This window comes from Anas acuta, chromosome 11 (assembly GCF_963932015.1).
Source record: "Anas acuta chromosome 11, bAnaAcu1.1, whole genome shotgun sequence".
Classification (NCBI taxonomy): domain Eukaryota; kingdom Metazoa; phylum Chordata; class Aves; order Anseriformes; family Anatidae; genus Anas; species Anas acuta.
The window spans coordinates 10,272,911-10,294,502 of record NC_088989.1 but is presented as its reverse complement, the minus strand read 5'-3'; the positions used below and the strand labels follow the sequence as shown (position 1 = coordinate 10,294,502).

Genomic DNA, 21,592 nt, shown 5'->3' with positions numbered 1-21,592 from the left:
TACATGGTCAGTGGATTGAAACAAGCTGTTCAGGCTGTTCTGCTCCTTAGCTGTAGCCCTCATGCTCAAGCTTACAGGTGAGCACCTTTCCCTCCTCAGTGGTAGCTCTGGTGCTGACTGTGGAAACATCTCCCCCTGTCTTCAGCTTGTTCCAGGCAGAGAAGGGAGCTTCAGTGACAGACGTAGCTCTGTTATTTATCTAGGCATGCCTCAGTCTTTTCCCAGAGACTTTATGAAATGAATCTCTGAATGATCAGTGGCATAAGCATGTGACTCCAAGCCACTGGACAGAAAACAATTTAAAAAAGCACGCACTAAAGAAGCAAGTCTGAAAGATTATGTGGTGTTAGAAAGCACTCAATTTAGAAAAGTGCCTAGCTCGCAAGTGAATACCATGTCATAAGGCAATATTGCAGCATTCCTCAAGGGTAATGGACAGAAATAAGTTCTGCTTTTGTTTGTGACAAATATGGATGATGCTGTGCTGAAAGTAAACACGTTCAGATGCAGGTTCAAATCCCTGTGCCCTGTTTTATTTTTTTCCCTGGCTGCTTGACCCCAGTATCAGTAGGCTATCTTGACTCATCCTCTTGTACAATTCTACTTTCAGGTTCCCTGGTCTTAGTTTGACGTTAATGCCTTTCAGCACCTTCACTGAAAATTGTCTCAATTCAGGCATCGGCATCCAAGTTTGCAGGATCATTGTCATTTCCCAGAGGTAGATAAAATGTTTCTATCTTTGAGACTGAAAATTTGGTGTCTCAAAATTGATCTGTTACCATCATATAACTAAGTTTATTTTGAGAAATGGTGGAATAAGACTCGCTCTCATGTTGATATCTAGTAGCACTTGTTTTCTATCTCTCTGTTTTCTGTCGAGCTGGTTTAGGGCATAATGTGCCACTGGAGGTCAAAAGGTAACAAACTGTGGTGAGTTATTCCTTTTGCATCCTTCCTTTTATTTTAGAAAGTTCATTCTCACCTTTCAATGACTACGTGGATTTTTCAGTTTTTACTGGTAGGATCTAGATCCGTTCTCTTTAGTGGGTACAAGATCCCATAGGAGACTCCTTGAACTTTGTTAACCATTCTTAATCAGAATTACAGCTTTTCAGTGAATTCTCTTTGATACTTCGCCAGATTCTCTCACCAACTGTTTCCCTCCCACCACTATACAGCTTATGCCACTATACAGCTTATAGTTCATGGGCACAGATTCAGAACAGATATGAGTAAAATGAGCAAAGATGGTTATCTTTCCTGTAATAAATTGAACAGAATTGGTCCCTTTTATGGGACTTAGTGTCATTTGATATACAGTCCTTGGCACTGGGAGCATTACCAAGAAACGCCAGGTCACTTCTCATTTATTTGCAAGAGCAATCGGAGTAGCCAGCAGAATTCACTTTAGACTTTCTATTCATTCCTTGCTTTGCTGCTGTTACATGATTGCACGGAAGATTTGTATGGTTTATAATTTTTTTCAAAAGCATTCTAATCTTTCCCATGCTGCTAAAATGAAATCCCAAATGTCTTTGGCAAGATGAAATCTATCACATTCTAAAACTTCCATGTACTGTTTGGTTTCTTTGGACAAGTACAAAGACCCCAAATATTAGCTGAATTGTTCTGTAAACTTTGAGAGAAGACCCTCTATTCTAATCTAGGAGAGCCTTTCTCATAACAGTACAGGTTTTCCTTTATGCAGGGTGCTTTTCACAAAGGTGCCTGTTTTCTGACCGTGAGGTAGAATTAGTATCTGCAGATTCAGAACCTGTCTGATGCTCCATCCTCTCTGGAGAAAAATAAAAATAAAAAAAAATAAAATGAAATTCTATTCCAGTTGAACTCAGTTGAACTAATACAAATATATTTAATAAATAATAATAAAAAGGGCAAACCTAACCACAACCAGACAAATCTCCTCACAAACCTGAAATCTCTTGTCTGTCTGAATCCTCCCTGGCTGAAATTGGATGGGTTTCTGGCAGAGACTTTCTAGAGTATGTTCAGCTCTGCAGCAGTAATCACACCAGCTTCTTCAGCCTGATTCCTTTGACATCTCTGCTAGTTTTCCATTTCATAAAGGCACAGAGGAAGCCAAACCTGACCTTGGTGCACTCTTATAAGCAGCATGTCAACAAAACAAAGGAAGAAAGAGAAAACCATTCCCAATTCAGTGGAGATCTGCAACACTTCTGTGAAAGTGCTGTGCATTAGCAGAGGAGTGATGGTCTCATGCAAATCACTGCAGGCTCCGACAGGAACTTGCTGCTGTTGTGTTCTGGCTCTCGACAAGTTTAATTCTAACAAAGCAGGAGTTGCTTTTCATCCTTTGCTGACCTTCACTACTAGGCTGTGGGGCTCTGCCCTCATATTTGAGGGAAAGAAGCCCTCATGTTGGCTTCAGTGGTTGTCTTTCATGATGAAACATCTTCAGCCTAATATCTTTTATTGGCAGCAACTGAAGTCAGATGCTTAAATCTCATACGGAGACTGAATATTTGCAGAAAGGGGTTCTGTCCAACTGCCTCGTGTATTCAGACATGCCTGAGTGACCCCAAACATATTTCTCCTCTGTCTTCTCTACTGATCTTAAGCAACTTGATCCCCTTCAGCTGCATGGACGGTGGTAGGTCCTTTCAGATGCTCATATTAACTGGTCCCCATTGGATGTGAGAGTTATTTTGTGTTTTTTTCAAGGCAGGTATGAAGGCTCGCTGCTCCCAGGTGCTGTCGGTACTCTAGCTCCCACTTTACATTCCTCACATTCCATCCTGGTGTGTCTAGGCAGATATCTCTTGGCTGTTTAAATTGAAAAATAGTAACATTGAAGTAAGTACACTGGGGTCAAACAGAAAGTCAAGCAACTGCTTTGAGCTTAGACTAAGAGAACGAAGTGAGAGATTCTATGGACAGCAAAGTTAAAGGAACTGGCCTTTAATGCAGTGCAGGAGCAGAATGAGCCCTACAGAGAGACAAATAGACTGAGCACAGACATGATGTGAAAATATGAGAAACAGCTAGTTGAAAAGTTCCCAATAATTTTAACCTCGAGGAATTCCGAAGCAGTATTAGCTGTAGCACATCCAAACTGCAAATGCTCTGAGAGTTTAGCATTTTTGGTAGCGTTTTAAAAATCCCTGTCTGCTTTGCCATTGTGTTTTCCCACCCTTTAACCAGAGAGCAAAGATGACGGAGCGGAGCTAGAAATCTGAATATTAAATACTTCACTAACCACACATTCTCCATGACCATAAAGAGAGGCAAACTGATGTGAAGAGAAGAGGCCATTAGAGTTCATCCAATAGCATGCATGTGTGAGGCAGTCAGGAGACACGGTGTAGTAAATGAAACCATGTTACTGTATAAGGAAAGATTTGGGTATAGTACCCATTACATCCGAATGGTCATATTGTGCAAGTATAGAAAACAAGGATCTTTCCAGACTTCACAGAGAAGCAAAATCTCTGCTTCATCTAGGCATAGCTGAACTGTGCAGCCAAGTGCATTAATGCCACACCAGGTCAGTCGGGTTATAATTGTCTCTAACCAGAACAGTCAAAAGTTACAGAGTTCACTTTCTGCTGGGTGAGTGACACCCAGAAATTCTTTCCAGACTTACAAACAAGCAAAGAGACAAGTTTGAACCTGAACTTCAGTGTAATCACGCCACTCAGCAGCATAAACAAACATGGCATCGATTGGAAAATTATTCTTCAGGCGTCAGTTTTGACTGATCCAGATGAGAAGTTTCCAAAGTTAGGGTCGTGCCCCGTGGAGTGCTGATGGAAGAGAGGTCACAAGCCCGGAAACGAGGTTGCGAGCTGAAAAGCTTGGGAACTGCTGATCTAGACAGATGAATGGTCATGTCAAGGGGGTCCCTTAGAATATCCTTTTTCCTCTCTCCTGCTTCACAGGCAGTGACTTGAGTGAGTTTTAAATCTGACAAGACTGGCCTGTTTATAGCATGCTGCTGTATTTTTAAAAGTAGATCTCTGGAAATGAGTCCAAGATGACCAGGGAGATGGAAGCAAGGGAGGCTCTTGAGGGAAGGATGTGGGACAAAGAAGTGGAGTAGAGGCAGGTCTGTGGGAAACAGGATCTGCCAAGTAAAACAAGATTCAACAGTGTTGAGTAGAAGAGATGGAAGCTTTTTAAGGTTGTAAGAAAGCTTGAGAGTCTAACTTGGAAGGTCAAATTAATCTCCCAAGAGGTTGGAGGGACATAGCTTTACTCCTCTGTGAGGAGTCTGGGCTGCTGAATTGTATTCCTTAACGTGAAAGCAAACCTAATTTTTGGTGCAATTAATGTTTGGCCAGAATAAGGTATGTACAGCTGATGCATATAGAGAAATAAGGCAGTGCATCTTTGAGTCTCTGAATGGCCTTCTTTACTATCCTTGTGTTTCAAAAACTACCAAAGCTAGGCCCTGAATTTATGTATGTTAAAAGAGAACCACTGTTACCGGGAACTTCTGCAGGCTACTTTGTAATATTCATAGTATGAAAAAGGTGGAAAATACAAGTAGACCAGAAAATTAGCATTGCTTATACTACTAATTCTGTTTTGTCACTGTTAAACATAAAAAAAGAATACAGCTTTAGCAGTGTTTGGTAAAAGTCTGTGAAGATTGAATATTGGTGATTCTTTGTGCCAGCAGCAGTAAGTGGTTGTTCGTGGTGTAGGTGCTCAGCCCGGGGACTCAGAGAACCACCCAGTGAGCATTGGGTTGCTGTTGAAACTCCAATGTTGGGGTCTCAGCAGTCTGAGTCCCCTTGCAGCCGTGCCTCTGAAGTTTGTGGGAACCCGCTGAACTCTCTCCTGAGCATCACAGAAAACAAACAGAGCACCTGCAAGTCATGCGGGCTTTTACAATACTGAATTAGCGTCAGTACGAGAGGAGTGTCAGCACCATGCAATGGATATCTTGAACAATGTCTATAGCACCCTATTTGCTATCCAAGGGCATGGAGGAGGAAAGCAATAGATTTGGGGCAATTAGGAGGGAGTATAGCAACAGCGCAGGTTCAATCCGGGACGGGAAATAGGTCTGGAGGTTAATAAGACAACACAGGTCATCATCATAAAGCAAATATCAGGTCTGTGTGGTGCAATACCTAGCTGTGGCTACGTGCTAGGAACAATGCGGAGGTAAAGTCAGTAATGTCGTGTGGTATTTATTTAGTAGCATTATGCTGAGAGGAATTAATGGCCAGGGAGGTCTTTGCATCCCGCTGCAGCTGGGGGGTTTCCTGGGTGCTGTCTTCCAGGCTCTGGGACGGAGCCGGTGGGTCCCATTCCAGCACTGAGTGCAGCGCTGTGAGCCGGTGCTGGAGGTACTAGGCCGCAGGGCAAGGCGGAGCCAAGTTTCCTGGTTATCCCAATTCCTGTTACAGGGACTAAAATATTGACCTGGAGCCACAGGTGCTGGAGAGAGAGGAAGCCAGGAGAAGGCATTGTGTCCGAGCCCCTGAGAGCAAGCAAAGGCAGGCCTTTGTGAGCCTTAACCCCACCGGTGGGGTAGGCTTAGGGATTTCTGAGCAAGGAAGCTGTCTGCTGATGATTGTTTCTAGCAAGATAAAGACTCTGTGAACCTTTTTGTGATTAAATGAACTTATGCCAAGCCTGTACCTGTTTTGAACCACTAATCCTGTACAGCGTCAAATAGCAGCTAATTGGTCAAGCGAGTGATGCCTAATCTTCAGGCCTTCGTGTCAAGGGCCATGGAAGCTTTGCTTTTTTCAGGATGCTCCAGACTGAATTTGTAGGTAAGACCCAATTAAGACTTATATATGCGTATCTCTCAAGTGCAGGAATAGTTTTACTAAAGCCATAGAGATCATTCATATATAAAGTTACAGGCGTGTTTCAGACATGACCAGATTGGTGCAGAACCAGCCCTTATCTCCTGTTCTGGTGATCCAGTCTGGACTGGTCTCTACAAGTTTCTCTTCAGAGTTTAAACCAAGCCTTTGGTTTGAGAAATGTGAGGTTTTATTTTCATAATTACCTTTAGTTTTGGAGCTGCCCTTGAGGCTATTTGGAATCCATTGAAACACGTTGAACTCTAAATCGGAGGTTTCTTTATTTCATGTCAAATGCGCAAATGCCAAATATTAGATTTTTTGCCCCAGTTGTGTGGATGTTTAACTTCCAAAGCATAGTATTTTCTTGTAAGAAACTGATAACTGGTATTTAATGCTGTACTCAGAATTTATCATTTCAGCTCGGCTGATTTTACACATCAAATCATATGACTTTAGTTTCCAAAGTATTTCCCCATATACCTTTTCCAGTCTGCAGAATAACTTATGAGGAAAATTATGCTGTCTGTAAACATTTCAAGATACATGGCATCCTCTTTGCAGGGGAAGTTTTCTAGAGGCCTGGCAGGAATTTTTGATTCTCATATGCAGTTTAAATATTCCAATTCTTAATTTTTTCTATTACTGCAGATTATAGAGTTCATCTCTGTAGTGCCACCCTTAAAATAAACTGTTCACATGTCATTTGTCGATAAATAACATAAGGGCTCATTCCTACCTTCCTAATGGAGCTCCTAGATACTGAAGGGAACTTTTCTTGGACAAAATATGTGTTCTGCCTACCCAAAATCTGTAAGTCTTTGGAATAAGTCCTTTACATGAAACGTAATGCTCCCATGTGAAAGAAGCCAGGTATGATAAAAAAAAAAAAAAAAAAAGAGAGATTAAAAAACATGGGAAAAAGAAAATAAACAAGAGGCTCTTCTTGCTGCAGGCTATTAGGGAGTATAGCTGTAGAAACAGACAGATGATTTCATCTAATGAAGCACCTTCGGAGTATGTGTTCTACCTGTAAACAGAAGACATTTTTTTTATATATTTCAGTATTAACAGGGCGTCTTCTAAGGAGCTGTGACCTTTAATCTCATTATGTATGGATTTGTGTATGTGAACGTGACATATGAATTTGTTACCAAGATACTATTTGAAGCAAACATCCTAAGGCCTTCCAAGTTGGCAAGCTGATGCAAATTTCTGAGTCACCTCAGCTGAAAACATTATTTTTTATTTCTACAACATTTTGGGATGCAAAGGGAACATCAGCCATCTTATCTGACTGATGCTATCAGGTGCTTTCCGTTAAATTTCCTAATATATATTCTAGAGACAGCCAAACACACACATAAGTCTGGATATGAATGGCACTGAAATTAAGCAGAATTTATTCTAATTTATCAGAAAGGTGGAGCAGCTCAGCTAACTACAGCAATTGATCTATAGCAGGATAAGGTCTCAACAAGTTCTTTCAGGCTTCAATTAGTTTGCATCATCTCATTCGTTGCATTCCTGATCTCTCTTCCTTCCTCTTCTCATGTTGTCATCTATTCTTAGTTTATACAAACACGTACTGCTACATAGAGACTTCTCTGCCACAGCTGGACCAGTGGTTGAACCAGGCAGACTCCTGGCAGATCCAAGCACGGACAAGAATCTCAACACAGAGACCATTTACAAAATGGTCTGGGTGGGGTCTAACATTATAGTTTCTCTTGAATTGTTTTTCCCTTATTTCTAATCCTATATAACAGTGACTATTAATTAACAATCTGTTAGCTATTTCTGAGAGCTATTCTGGAACATGGCCTTTAATAATAGGGAATTGAAAAACGGCAGGGGAGTGACTTCCAGCCCTGCATTCCTTCAAAGAATCCTTTAACAATGCACAGTATTTCTCGGTGCTGCACAATATCTATTTCTGAATTCCAGCTGCAGCTAAGACTTTCTTTTTGTTCCTGGTGGAGTTGCCGGCATTGTTTCATCTAATGGGGGAGTATATTCCAAGAAGAAAAGACCCACAAAAGTGTATTTGAAGTATTTTCACCTAATCTGAAGCATGATTTTTCAAGATCTTTCAGAGTGCCTGTAGCATAGACAGCTACACAGTTAATGACACTTTACTAACAACATACCAGATCCCTGTAGCTCTAATATAATAAATGGATTGTAGATCCCACTCTCAGCACAGATATAATTAGCAGGATTTATTTCATTCTCCTTATAAAGACTGAGTCAGTTCCCCCATGCTCTGAGCATGCTGAAATTCTCAGAGAAAATGCAGCTGAGTGCATTTATTATCACTGGAGTTAAGTATTTTTTTGTTGTTGATGCCAATGTCATCATAAATAATGAAACTTAAGAAATTTCATACCTTCGTGCCAGTGCATCCAAGCTTTATAAAGGCTGTCAGTGGCCAAGAAGTGCATTTTTAAAGTTTAGCATAAATTAAGGATTATTTACATAAATACCAATTTTTATAGGGCAAAAAATTTACTGTGAAGCACCTCACGTATATTTTCAGGCAATCAGAAAGTGAAATTTTGGTACGTGTTTACAAGAAGGGGAAACTAAACTTCAGGAAGTCACATGATTTCCAGTAACAGCCCATATATAGACATGTAGATGATGAAAGCATTAAAAAAACCTACCAGCAGGTATTATCTCTGTGTAGCCATGCTCCCATATGTATGGCATAAGGCTCCTTCCCCCCCCTGTTCCAAGAATTTATATCACCAGATATTTCGGAGAATTTACAGTTCCAAACTGAATGTGCGGTGGGTGATACAGCTTCTCTGGAAGCTCAGAGTGACAGTGTCCAGTGGAAAGAAAAGTACAACCCCTTGAGTACCTGACTGTCAATAGCTAAGTAAATAAATCCCAGGCAAATAGTAGTGGTACTAGAGGGAAGAATTTTATCCAAATCAGAAAGCAGAAGCCAAAAAAGGAGGGGTCTACTGCTAGCTAATAATTCATAGGTGGGCCTTTTCTACCAACTCTTCCCAAATGACTACAAGCTCTGCTTTTTCCATCTCCCATAGAGAATGTTATGGTTAAGAAGAGAGATCTTGAAGTGATGTGACATGACCATGTCATTGGATAAATAATGTAAAAATAAACTTCTTGTTAATTTTGTTTGCATGGGTTGAGGTCCTTGTTCACCTCCAATAAAACAAGCTAATTCCCCAGGTCTGGAGTATTCCCGGTGCCTCATCGGACTCTTCCAAGCTCTGAGTCAGATCTTTATTTCCCTTCCTTGCTCCTCAGATGTGTGTGTTCTCTATCCCTCTGGATACCCATGAATGCAGTATAGACAAGGTGTTTGCACAGCTCAGGGTAACTTATCCCTTTGCTGACTCCCTGGGCTATGGTTAAAGGAGAGTTCAGAAACTGGGAACAGAATTATTACATTAGATACAGTCCAAAAGTTCTATGTATTTTTCCTTCAGAGAAGGAAGCTGAGCTAAGTTGCAATAAAAGAAATTGTGGGATTTTCGGAAGAGAGTAGATGGCATAAGGAGAAAGCAATGTGTTGCAAGTGGGTAGATCCATCCCATGGGTACCATATGTTTTGAAATCCTTGCGGTTTGGATAGTGACCAGTTAGTTTCTTAGCCAGAGGCTGCCAGCTCCACCCCAGTGAGCAAGGAGTTCCTGCTGCCACAGAGCCCCAAAAGTGCCTTCGCACCCTGGAAGCCCCTCTGTCGCTTATCGACACAGCAAACAAACAAGGACCTCTGCAACAGGATGTTTGCAAAGAAAACTGGAACTCACTGCTTGCTGCCCGTACCCTGCTTTTCTGCAGGCAGCTACTTGAATATATTTCTGCATCGCCGAACTCGACCAAAATTCATGTTTGAAGTGCAGATTTCCTCCAGACAAACCTTGTGCTGCTGAACTCTGTGGAGGAGGGAGCCTGGCCTGTGTAGAGGTGTCAGCGCTGACTGCAGGATGCAGAATAGGATCTGTAATACAGAGGTCTGGAAGATAGAAACTTTGTGTGATGAGGCCTTTCTGTTCCTATAATTAAGATATTTGCACGGTTGAGCTCCTGCTTTCATAATCCACCCCTGTGATGACTACCAAAACCACTCCTTCAGAGAAGGTCTGCAGCCAGTTATCCAGATAATGAAGAAGGGCAGGGAGAGGGAGGGGGAAGATTAGCCACAGTTAATAGAAAACATATGTCAGTAAGCCTGTGACTATTCAGTGTGTTCATCTTTTAAAATGTGGTAAGTGCATTTCCTTAGAGCACAGGGATAACCTTAGGCACCAGGAAACAGCTCGCAGTTGTGTTGTGTCTGTCATAGCTGTGGTGCAGTCGAGGCTGTAAGGGGATGGCCAGTGGGTTGATCCAGTACCCAGATAATCCATCTGTGGATAATCAACCACTGACTACGTTCAGGATGTGATTTTGCTCTTTTCTTCATTAAAGCATCTGTTGTCAACAGGCATAATCAAAAGTGCTGCCACGTCGATGTTCTTGCGTATTCTAATTACGAACTGGACTTGGAGGCGGTCTTAAGATCAGTTAAATTATATAATGTAACATAGTGTATTTATTTTTTTTTTAATATAAAATGCATGGGTAATGTTGACCAGGAAGTGGAGAGACTGTACAGAATTCTGTACAGTGCATGGAAATACAGCTCATAGTCATCTTTTGAAGATTACTCAACTTCAGTGGAAAACACTTAGCTTCCTACAACTAGAGGCATTCCTCTGCTGCAACTGAATCTCACTTTTTATATTGTCTCTATTATTCTTTCTAGAGAATCTAGAAATAAGGATAAAATATCCTATAGTGGCCCCTACATCTCAAGAGTCCTTAATGCTATGAGTCGTTCATGATGGGTAGCTTTTTAAGTGTTTCTGGAGGAGCTTCACAGTTCTCTTTACAACTGTGTGTTGGCTTTAGGACTTTATTTTCCACAAGTTGAAGTCTCTCACACTTGAAGATGCAGACCCTTCAAGAAGCACTCAGCAGTACCTTCAGGATCAGTCCCTTCCTGCCTGACGCCAGTGGAAGTTTCACCCTTGATTTCAAAAGGCTCCTGATTAGGCCTGAGGACTGTGGTCCTTTCTTTCCTTCATCCCTTTGCACAGTTAATGCGCTTATACTTACATAAGGTGTGCCCAGCCTGTGCGAGGGGGGATTCATGCCACACGTGACAGGAGCTTTGTCCCAAAGTGCTGACGCCCTAAGTTTAGATTTGGCTCAATGAGGGCAAGTAATAAAGAAAATATATAATGGCAGTGAGATCAAGGGTTACTCGGGTTTAGTAGTTGAATGTCCTGATGGCCACGCTGATTGGAGTGACTCACCAGCTGCAAGCTGAAAGGAAGAAGTGGGGCATCAGAAGGATGTGGCTGTGTGGAGACCTGGTGAGCAGAGATTAGGAGGACAGTTCATGCCCAGAGAATAGCTTGTCCACTAATTTCATTGTTTTAAGCATTTAAGGCAGACAGGGCTAATCACTAACAAAGATGCCCAAGGGAGCAATGTTGTATCAGTTATCTTCCTGAGAGTTTGACTGTTTTGGTTCTATTTATTCTAGACAAAAGAGCTTATTTGTGATGTTTCATCTTTAGTCTGAATGTCTCTAATTTGGACATCCATTTAATTTGGAAGGTTTCCACCCGACACCAGTGAGACTGATTAAAGTCATGACTTATAACCAAACGTCTTTCTCGCTCCATGTTGCTGACCGCAGCTTTGGTTATGAATTGTGAAAGAATGTTAAAATCCAGTGTATTTTTCTCTTTGTGGGCTCTGTTTATTTTTATTTTTAACATTTTGATTGGGCAATGAAAAATGTCAGTGATGCCAGTTGCAAGTCTTTAGGTACAAATTTGCCTTTCAGCCATTGCATGGGAGTGATTATTTGCTTTTAAAAACTGACATCTGGGGATTTTTAGTTCCTTAAGTCTCTGGAAAAATATGGCATTGCACAAAAGCCTGCAGTTTGAAAGGTAGAAGCAGGGCCAATAAGGGGACAGCAACATTTTTTTTATGTCTCTAACTTCCAGAGAGCAGTAGCAACAAGCTGAGCAGAGGTTGAAGGAAGCAGCATTATTACTGCTGTTCCCCCTTGAATTCCTTTCATCAGTCCGGTGACTACATGTGTCCTGATGATACATTTCTGGGTCACATGTCCCTGAAAGATGGTCTATATGGAGACGCATAGCATGGAAAGTATGCTAACTAGAGACTAGTTATGTTGACAGGTTCCACAAGTGACGTAAATTTCTATATTCCTCACACGGACTTTATTAATAGCACAGGACTGAGTCAGGGAGAGCCAGTTATTATTCTTTATGTAAATAAATCAACAGAAATAAATACTCTCTTGTTCCTTATCGTATTAAACCTGCAAATAGCTTATTACCTTACAAGGCAGCTTAGGCAAGCACACCAGACCACAGGGAAACGCAGAGCAAGTGCAAGTCAGCACTGAGATTTCCCCAAGCCAGGCTACGTGGCCATAGGAGAGGAGCAAAGGCACAAGGCTGCAGCTCACAGAGTCCAGAACTGGAGAAAGGAGGCCCAGATAATTATTTCAAAAGCCAGTCTCAAGCGTAACCAAACTGAATTCTTGTTTTGTTTTTGGTCCAATGGAAACTTTGCAATGGAAAAGTCAGATAGATTTTTTTTCCTTGGCTCTGTCATCAGAGATGTTGCTGTTTTTCCCAGTCAACTTTCTCCAGTTTTTCCTAGTCAACTTTTCTCCTCTTTTTCCCAGTCAACTTTTCTCAGTGGGATCTGAATTACCCTTTCTGCAGGATACTGCTCCAGTTAGGAGGTCGGAGGGAGAAAATTCTGTAACCGTAGGGTGTTCGTACTCAGATTCTTTTCAGGATCATCAGCCACTTCCATGAGGGAGTAATTCTTTCTAGTAGTAGTAGCAAAATGTTGCCCTGGTGTATGAGTTAAATATAGCTGGAGGCACAAAGCGAAGAGTTAGAGATTGCATATCCAGTTCTCTGTGTTCCCACTAACAGGAAAAACAGAAATGCATCTAGAGAGGCTCAATCCAAGTATTAGTGTCTCCTTCCAAACACTGAATAAAAACACCTGGATGGAAAGGGCTTTTATTAGTTGGGGCTCATCTGTATTAATCACAACCAATTCATTTTCCCTTCAGCAATGTGGAGAAGTATGGAAAGGCCGTTGCAGTTTGACAGAGAATGAAGGTGTTGCTCACCTGTGATGAGTATGAACTAAACTCAGAATATCCAAATATTCAGAGCCTGGGCCATGCTCTGAGCTCATCTTTGATAAATTTAAAAAGGGGATGCATTTTTACAGGTTCACTCTAAGAAAGAAAGATTTGTCATGTGTAAAATTCAGAACATTCCTCTGTGCTCTTCCATTCATATGATGGAAATAAATTAGAAAAATGGTGTTTATGTATTAAGCAGGATATGGCAACAGGACTATTGCATTTATATCTGCTCTGTCAGCAAGGAATTCATCATAAATGCATCAGGCCAATGTGGTTTTCAGCCGTGCTTATGAGGATGATTTACCTCCTGTGCAATCAAAATAAAGACACATTAGTGGCTAGCAATATTTACAAAGTCTTCCAAGCTGACAAGTTTTAGCTGTAAGGGAGGAATGAATTTTAAATTCTACTCATTTCTTTTCCTCTATGTCTCAGTTAAACACTTCACATTAAATTCCTGAAAATTTTCCTGCTGCTGTTACTTGTAATGGTCCAGAAATGTCAGGGTATCCTTGAAGTGGAGCACTCTTCTCCAAGGCACTTTACATGGCTTAATTAGTGCAGCTATTTCTTTCCCCATGCATCCTCTGAGGGATTTCTTTATGCCAGATGCTTCCTAGGTATTGAGAATCAGAGCCAGAGGTCAACTGATGAGCTGCTGATTGCTCAGGCTGAATGTGATTTAATGCAACAGTTTGTATGAGCAGTTTGCAAAACCCCTCTGGGTAGTGTACGTGCAGGGGTGTTCTTGCATGCATGCATCCAAGTCTCTGTTCAGTGTCACAGATGTGCATTAAAGGACTTGGCATGGCTGAAGGTCGTCATCACAAGACCTCTGCAGCTATCTTTATAACATTTTCTTCACTCTGCTGTAGCAGGCAAGAAGCTTTAAAACTGATAAAAATTAGCTTTTTTTCTTTTTTCCTTTTTCCTAAGCAGCAATGAAGGATGTCCCTAGTGTTTTCAACCAGCTTTATCGTCTTGAATCCCAAACCTCGGCTGTATAATTGTTATAGTTGGGCAGTGTAGCAAATGTTAATCATTTTAAGGCCTGGAGCCAGTTCATGTCTCAAAGTCACTGGTTGAATGTTTTTTTGTCCTAAGCAGAAGTAGTTCTGATTCTGGCTAGTGATATGTCATTAATGTGAATCCTCTAAAATGTTTACCCATTAAAAGTGAGACTTAACCCTGAGATAACAGAAATAATTCAAACTAGCCTAAAAATAAAAATTCAGTTCAGAATATGGTGATATCTCTTACCAAATCTCTTCTGAACATAGCCATTATGTGAATGTCAGCTGCAGGACTGCATTTCATACTGGGATTTTCCACTTGGCCTTTATTCCTTACCAGTCTGATAATGGGATGAAAAGTGGACTTGAGGAATGCGGTTCAAAGGATTTGCACTATTGATCTCGTGTCCCAAGCCTGGCTATGTAATGCATAGGAAGGACTTTTGAAGATACCGTAAAATGGAGACAGCCCATGCAAGGCCATGAAACAAGATACAGAGCTTAAATGTGGGACAACTGAGGAGGAGGAGGCAGGCAAAAGGCAGTTAAGAGGTGGAATACAGTCAAAGGATGCTGTAAGAAACAATGACAGTCCTGACAACACTGCTATGGGCTTTCTTCCTCTGTCTGCCTGTGATGGTCTTGCCAAGTTAAATTTTTTAATGGGCTTATTTCTGTCCCTGAAAAGATGGGGATACATTTTTAAAGTCTGGATAACAATTCTGAACTCTAAATGAGTAAGAAATCACTCAAATTAATAAATAAATAAATAAATAAAATAAAATAAATAGCAATGGTAAAAAAATCTGTCTACATTGCTGCATCTTATTTTATGAGAAAGGATGGGAAGATGTAGATAGTATCTGAGTGCTACTGCAGTAGTGTACACTGAAATTCAGGCTCACATAGCTGAACAGAAATTGGTCCATGTTTATTGCTGTGTTTGGTGCAGACACTGAAATACAGAAGCTCTGTGAAGAACAGACATGTCTTGGGTGCTGTTAGTCGGTGTATTTTACACTGCACATAACAATGCAGTAAAACATTGTTACTGGCAAACATCATATTCAAAAAATATCCTCTTTCAAAGAAACTTAATCTTTCTTACATGGGTATTATAGACTACCCCTTTTTACCAAAGGAAACCTGATAGCCATGCGTTTCAATTTAGATTCAAGATACACATAGTCTCTCCATCTGCCTGCATTGTCTGTTCACAGCAGCTTTTCCTTTATCAGATCCCACATATACGTGCTGTAGGACCCCAAAAGTTGCAGTGCTTTTGAATCCTTTTTTATTTAGTCTGCTTCCTATCTGTGTTCTACACGTGTTCCTGTTGAGCTGCCTCAAACAGCTCATGTCACTTCTCTGCTGCTGTGCATTTAGGGATTTCAAAGTCCTTCCTGGCCCTAGTGAAGGTGAGAGACGTTTTGTGGCTTCGTCATCAGGTCAAACTCTGGAGGAAAAAGCAGGGAAGAACTTGTTCCACTGCCTTCATTGTATATATTGACAAATTAAGGTTTACACATGGCAACGTTTTGACCAAGTAATAAGGAAGTAACCTAGAAAACACCCAGGAAATTCTCCACGTGCAATAAAATAATAAAATTCAAGTCTGAGTCTTCATCCCATGAGCTGTCTGCAGGACCTCCCTACACTTCTTGGGTGTACGCAGAGCTGAATTTGTCCCATAATGCTATTTGCAAAGATTGATTTTTAAAATAGCCCTTTGGGTGAGTTTATGAGGAAAGGCAATTGCTCCTGTGCCGGGAGTTTTGTTTTGGACAGGCTCTGGGCTGCTGTCTGACGTGGCGCGTGGCGTTACGTGCAGCGCGGGTGAAGGCGGGTGCGGCTGCGGCCTGCGCTGCCTGGGCCTTGCCGCGGCTTGTTGGGAGGCTTGTTGCCATTCCTACCCGCTTCTCTCTGTGGTCTCCTTCTGACACAACACCAGCTGTAAGCCGTGGTTCTGTTATGTAATTCATTTAGGAGCGAAAACTCGCTCGTAAAGTTTATGGTCCCGCTCTCCCTGAGACAACCCAAGTGATGCGGCCGGATGGCGGGGAGAAGGGAAATTTCCCTAGGCAAAGGGAATACTTATCTGCCGGGGCCTGCTATTGAAAAACGGATCTCTGCTCACATAAGCAGGAAAAAGACATTGAGGCTTATTTGTATTTCTGCCCCTGAGCACAAAGGGGCTAGAAAGCAGGCGTCTCCCACCGATTGTGTGTTCCTCCTGTTTGGAGATGTAATCGGAGTCCACACACTGGGCCACAGCCTTTCCTCAGCTCCAGGGGTTGGGGCTGGGAAGGGTGTGCAGGGGCAGAGGACTGGCCCCGGCACAGCATCTCTCCTCCATCTGACGTGCAGCTCAGAGCTAGCAGCAATGTTCCTGGGGGAGGGAAGAAAACAGATTCACCCTGTTCACTCAATCCCAACTCACCAACGAGAGAAACAGGCTCTCTGTAAACAGTACAAATGAAACGGATGTTTCGCTCTGCTACTGATAAGTTTATCAGCAAAGCCAACGTGCACTTCAGACCCCTAGGAAAATATAGAAGTTGAGGGTCCTCAGCTAACCCCCAGCTTGCCACACCCTGGGTGTCAGTGTTTATGCTTTGGGACATGCCGGTCATGGCTCCAGTCACGGTGACACCAAGGCTGGGACGCTGGCACTGTGACCACAAGGCCCAATCTTACCTTAGCTGTTGTTAAGTGCTATTGCAGCGTATGGAAAGGGACTGCAAAGGTGCTAGGGAAGATGAGAACAGTTGCTTGTGGGGAGCATCGTGGCAAGGCCGTACTGGATTTGGGGTGTGATGTGAGGCAGTGGCCTCTCCAGCTGGTATTGTCCATGAATAGACCATTGTCCTTTGCAAGGAAGGAAAGAAAACCCTGCCTCGTCTGCAGGGGCACGGAGCCAGTATTGCCTCACCCAGGGCTCAGCCTCCAGCTTGGAGGTCTCACAGCTCCCAAATGCCTCACCCACGTTGCCTCAAACTCCTGCTCTAGCATCCTGTTACACACAGGGCGTTTTGACCAGCTGGATTTTGTTCCCTGCAAGTGAGTGGCTGGGAAGTAGGTGTGTTCCACGGAGCTTATAATAGAAAGCTTGCTTTAACCTCCATGATAGAGAGATTAGCACCATTCCAGAATGATATAGTACATGTTTTTTTAAGGGTCCAAAGGTAATTCCTGTTTACAGAACTACTATCTGCAGAGCTGAAAGAGCCTCGTAGCATTCATGCTAGGGCAGCGGCTGTCAGGTCACGGAGATTCCTTCCCCTTTGCTTCTTTTTCAGGTGGACTCTTGCCCTGCTGAGGGAGAACTTGAAATGCTCTATGGTTGGCTGACCTGGGCTGTTGTGGTTGTGCAAAATCACACTGCTCGTCTCTGCGATGAGAGAATGAGGAAATTCTTACACCTACTCCTGCTCTCCACCACGTGCCATCTCCTCTAGTTTATGAGGATGCCAGTCTTACCAAAGGTCATTTTGAAACCCCAGCAGAGCTTCTCTGAGGTGATTTTTTACATCTTGGAATTTTTGAAGTTTCTAAAAGAAACTCTTTGGCTGAGATCCACATGAAGTTTGCTAATCCTTATAAAAAAAAGTCATTGACAGTGAAGTTCTGTTTGCAACAATCTCAGACTTCCTTTGGTTGTTTGTCTCTGCAAATGCAGTCTCAAATACGTTGATCCACAGTGGTCCAGCCTGCTACTCCTGGTTGTATTCTCATGCCCAGCACTGTTGCCATTATCAGTGTGCAGACACCAAGAACTGGGCCTGTGGTTCTGCTCCCACCAAGCCTGCTTTTTCAAGAAGTATGAAAGACCAAAAGCACACTGAACAAAGACCATGTCCATCTGCTAATCAGCCTTTGAATTTTTAGTTTTTCTGAAAACCAGAAAGTACAAGATCTACCTTTCTGTGTAGATATATTCTTGCATCTATGAGGAGTTTCGTGTAAGTCAGTCATCTGAGCCTTGGTGAGCCAGTGGAAAGTCAGAAGTGGCATCAGCCTGGAGTTCCCTGTCCGCTTTACTGGTGCGGTCCTGGAGAGAAAACACGCAAAGGTCATAAACCCAATGAAGTAAATTCATCATTTCACTGATGGTTGGATTTACCCGACTCTGGTGTATTATTACTTGCCTTCCACATGTTAATTTTATTCACCACTTCTTGACCGATACCCTGTTGAAAATGTTTGTTTTTCATCCCTCACAACAGATGAAAATTTAAGGTGCATTTTGGAAAAGTAGCCCTTAATACACTTTTGTGTTTTCTTTAATAATTACATAGTCTGGCACTCACTGGCCCATGGTTTCCCCTCTAAGTTGGCACATATTTAGCTCATTATTAGCTATTACCTTCTAGAAAGATAGTTGCATTCATACAGGAAAAGGTATATGAACATGTAAATCTAGCACCTAGTATATTAACAGCAGATAATAATTCTAAGTAATTTTTAATAATTCCTAACTAGTTTCCTTCAGCTCTCCCTGAAGGAAAGAGAGGGACACGCTTAGCATACACAAAGCTGTTTTATTTACTCCAGAAAGATCGTGAGATCATGCTGCTAGTTGATGAGGCACCTTCCTTCCCCTCTCTACTTCTTGTTTTCTCTCTGTGTCTAGGCCCTCTGATCTCGGAAATGATTTACACGTCCTCTGCAAACTACAACTATCCTCTTCTCTCTGTCATGCTCTTTCTTTGCACAATGCTTCTGCTGCGCTTCATCCCGTTGACTTCAGCACTCTCCCACCAACGCACAAAACTGATGATGGTGCAGATCACTGCTGCTTTTGTTGGTACCTACAATAATACCATACAGCTGCTGCCTGCTGTCCTGGGATTTTCCAAGCGCTCCTGCGGCTGAGCAGGTTGCAGACTGATTGAGACATGTTTGGTGGTTCAGCCAGGTTTGCCACAAGGGGGGGTGAAGAACAGAAACCAGCTGTGGAAATTTACTGACTCTCTGAAGATCTCATGACTTCTTGCTAAATCTGAAAATTCCCAGTAAAACAAGAACAATTTTGTTTCTAAACCTCCTGTGCTGCCTTTCATCATTCTGTGATTACCTGCACATTGCACGGTCAGTGCCATTTTTTGTCAGTTATAGAAAACAGTCCATCATTTGCTGAAAGGGCAGAAGGTAAAGAATGCATTGGTAAAGACACTAGTTGCTGGTTCAAAGAACTTCCACACAGATGGTGAATTAAATATATATATATTCAACAAATTAGCAAACAGTGTGCCAACTTTTCTGAAATATATGCACATTAGGAGTATGAGTGGGAGCAAATAAGGTTGTGAGGAATCTTTCTGCAGCTTCTGTTTTCAAACAGTGATCTTGCAAAGAAGTCTTTTTCTTGCCTCTTTTTTAAAGGTAAATATGTGCGAATCTCTTTAAATCATCTGAAGTGGATCATGGTTATGACTAAGAGATAAGGAGGGATTTGTCTGTCTGACAAACTTCCCCTCTGTTTTCAGAGTAGACTGGTATTTTCAGAAGCAGCGAAATACCGCTCAGTGCAAAAAGCAGGGCATATTGTAAATTGGAGATCTGCCAGCTCATGGGCTGAGCAAAAACTGTTGAAATGCAAGATGCTTCAAGGCTCCGCTCTGTTTCCTGCACTAGAAAAGCCCCTGGTGATGTCTCTAAGTAAAGGTTTCAGTCTCCAGTCCACAGGAGATCAATGTAATGCCTACTATAAAGTCAATAGGAATTTTCCATTAGTACAGTCAATTGTTCTTAGTCATCTTTATACTAGACCATATCATCTGCTCATCAGAATTAATCGTGTTTATTTAAAAAAATTGAGGGAGGGAGAGTGGAAGAAACCAGGAGCATTAGAAACAGAGAAAAATGCCTTGAGTCTGGCTTATGCCTCTAGGCAGGGCATAAAATGAATCTGAAATAATGTAATTTCTAAGCAAGCCGTGGCTAGAAGTAGAAACAGCAACAGTGACAAGAGATGACCAACGCAGTCACTGGCACCACTGGTGGTGACAGCCAGCAGAGCCTGCAAAGCTCATTCTGGGCATGTTGCAAGGCCCTGATACCACCAATAATGCTGCAGAGTCCTGTTTTGCTGTAATGTTATTGATAAGGCTTCGTAAAGAAAAGCAACTAGCTCACACAGCCGTACTGAAGACATGCAGACCAGGGGATTTGCCTACTTAGGACTGCTTTTAGACTTGGGGATGAAAGGGGAAAGCAGCTGTATGTATTCCATAGGGCACCCACTGTAGCGAAGCCCTTTTTCTCAGCCTTTATTGAAATACCAACGTATTGGAATACCAAGTCAAATACTAAAAAACCTGTAGCAATTTAAGGTGGGAGCAGGACATTTGCAGGTAGATAATTAGCTAATTAGATAATGATAATCTCTTGCTATGCATAGCCAAAAACTTTGTACAGTACAGCATTTAGGTCAAGATACAACGTATTGAATACTGACATACTGAAATTTCTCTGGATCTGTCTAGGAAAGGGTAAAGACGATGATCCCAAAGACTCCCAGAAAAATTATTTAAAAAAATTAAGATCAGAAAATGAAACCCATAGAGAAAAGCAGACACACTGAAAGCAGCAAGACTGCAGCCCTGTACGTCATATAAAATGAATGCAATTCACCATGCTGAATTGTTCATGCTCAGACCATATATGTTCAGTTCTTGACAAAGTAATCTCTTTGCAAAGCTACATAATGCAGCAGAGTCAGCTATGAATGACTTATAAACAAAGAAGCTATTCAGCTGTCAAAGCAATTTTCAGCTATATTAAAACAGAATAGGATGGGATGGATTCTGCAGAGCTCTCTGCTGTGTGCTGTCCCGTGAAGGCAGCGGCATCGCATGTGTGTAAACCACGCGGGGAGAGGGAGTGCGTGCGTGCACGGGCGGCCGCCCACGCAAACACATGCACACACACGTGCGCGGGATAATCGCCTGTTGCCTTTCTGAGCTCACGTTATACATTGCAAAATGCTTATTTAAATTGCATTTTTGCTCTGCACTTAGGGATGTCACCGAGTTCTGGCCATGGCGATGACGTGCTCGGTTTCCATAGAAACCAATGTACTTTGGAGGGGGAAAAGCAGAAGGAGACTGAGAAAAACAGAAAAAATTGAGCAGAAAAATTGAGCAGAATAAGGGAAGTGTGTGGTGTGAACAGATCGTTTGGGTACTGGGGCTGCTAACAAAGTGACTTACCTTGTCAGCAGGGAGACACCTTATTCATGGGTATGTCACTTCAGAATATTCCCAGCAGTTCAAATTTATGCCAATTAAATGAACACACCATCCTATTGCTCCATATATACTAACCACCATTAGGTGGACTGAATCTGGATTAGAGAGGCCAGGCTTCCAGTGTGATTTCTGCTGACACACAACTTTTGCTGTTTGCTCTGTCTCTGGTGTCATTAGCAGGTGTTTCCTATCTTCATCCCCAGACTGGGGAAGGAGGCAGGGCCTGGGAAACTACAGATTTCAACTAAGGTTCAATGAAATACCTGTCAAGTCTCCCAT

At 42.1% G+C, this 21,592-nt stretch overlaps 3 long non-coding RNA genes across 4 annotated transcripts in view; 1 reads left to right on the top strand and 2 right to left on the bottom strand.

Moving 5' to 3' along the window:
* Positions 1 to 18,419, top strand: part of LOC137862321 (uncharacterized) — a 60,107-nt gene extending 41,688 nt beyond the window's left edge. Inside the window, exon 3 of the long non-coding RNA XR_011100183.1 lies at positions 17,360 to 18,419. This is a non-coding gene — a long non-coding RNA (uncharacterized lncRNA). The remainder of the gene's footprint in view (positions 1 to 17,359) is intronic.
* LOC137862457 (uncharacterized) lies at positions 1,352 to 8,405 on the bottom strand. Of its 2 annotated transcripts, XR_011100290.1 has the most exons (3): positions 8,197 to 8,374; positions 1,934 to 2,805; positions 1,352 to 1,795 (listed from the first exon to the last, which is right to left on the bottom strand). It is a non-coding gene; the product is annotated as an uncharacterized lncRNA (long non-coding RNA). The 2 variants fall into 2 exon arrangements; XR_011100289.1 differs by having other exon boundaries at positions 1,352 to 2,805; positions 8,197 to 8,405.
* LOC137862315 (uncharacterized) lies at positions 15,518 to 21,590 on the bottom strand. Its single transcript, XR_011100175.1, has 2 exons — positions 21,275 to 21,590; positions 15,518 to 18,111 (listed from the first exon to the last, which is right to left on the bottom strand). It is a non-coding gene; the product is annotated as an uncharacterized lncRNA (long non-coding RNA).
* Between the last annotated feature and the right edge of the window lie 2 nt (positions 21,591 to 21,592).